Here is a 1,172-nt window from a genome sequence, read left to right as displayed (position 1 = left end):
TTTCAAATCAGCAGTGGGAGAAAAGGTCAGGTTTTATAATAGCCCCTTCAGAATGAGAGGCCACTTCCCCAGGGCTGCTTGGAAGGGCTGGGGGATCACAGTGGGCCCCGAGCATCTTCCAGCTTCCCTACTCACCCCTCCCACCCCAGAGAGAAGCTGCCTGCCGCTTAGGGAGGTGGGAAAGGCCACCCCCCAGAGCCGAGCCATGCCCCCTGGGAACTCATTACTGGGGCGGGAGAGAGAGGGCTTAGCAAAGGGCCTAGGGCCTGACCCACGTCCACCCTCGCTGACTCTGAATCCCCTGTCCAGTCTGGAGAGTTCTTCTTAGACGACATAGCTCTTCCTGTAACCAGCACCTACCTCCCCCACCCCTGTCTTCCCAGAGCCCCTCCTGCAGGAAAGAAATGGCGTGCTCAGGACCCCACCCGGCCGCCGGGCTCACAGCGGGCTACACAGCAGGCTACACAGCAGGGCAGGGCGGCTGGAGCAGCACCGGCTCTGCAGCAGGTGTGTGCGTCTTTGCCACACACAGAGTAGTTCCCGGCCTCCCTCTAGGGGCACCTACTCGGTGGCGGCAGCCGTGCCTGGGACTCCTGGTCAGCACACAGCCTGGCACACACTCTCTTCCGCCCTCAGCTGGGCGACTGCTTCCTCTAGCCCCCTCTTCCTAAGCAGCTATTTCACATAGTATAATAGGGGGCGAGGGCCTGGGAGTTCCGTGTGGGAAAGAAGCTGCTGTAGGGATCGGGGGCACCGGGCAGCCCCTCCTCCCTGCCCTGGAGGAAGGGGCTTTGCAGAAGGAGCGGTGGTCTTTGCTCGCATCCGTTTTCCTCCCTCGCCGTGCCCCACCTCACCTTCTTCACCCTAGGAAGCAAACTGTGGCCTCCCTGCCTCTTCTTCCCACCAGCTACGGGGTCCCCGGTCCCCAGAGGTGGGCGAGGGAAGGCCGGTACCGCGGCTCGCAGCCCTCCACTCCCGCCCACCCGTCTGGCTCCGGTCGCGGTGGGTGGGAGGGAGGGAAACGGTGGGAGACACTTGAAAAGTGCTCCAGGGGCTGAAGCCGCTGGGAAGGGGCTCCGGGAGGGAGGAAACGGGGTGCACGTTCCAGAGGTTGATTGGCAGGTGACTGCCGCGCTCCCCCACTGATGTCCAGCCAGGAGCTCCTGGACAAA

The sequence above is a fragment of the Galeopterus variegatus genome, unplaced genomic scaffold (genome assembly GCF_000696425.1).
Source record: "Galeopterus variegatus unplaced genomic scaffold, G_variegatus-3.0.2 Scaffold2717, whole genome shotgun sequence".
Classification (NCBI taxonomy): domain Eukaryota; kingdom Metazoa; phylum Chordata; class Mammalia; order Dermoptera; family Cynocephalidae; genus Galeopterus; species Galeopterus variegatus.
The sequence above is the reverse complement of the archived record's forward strand: the minus strand, read 5'-3'. Positions refer to the sequence as shown.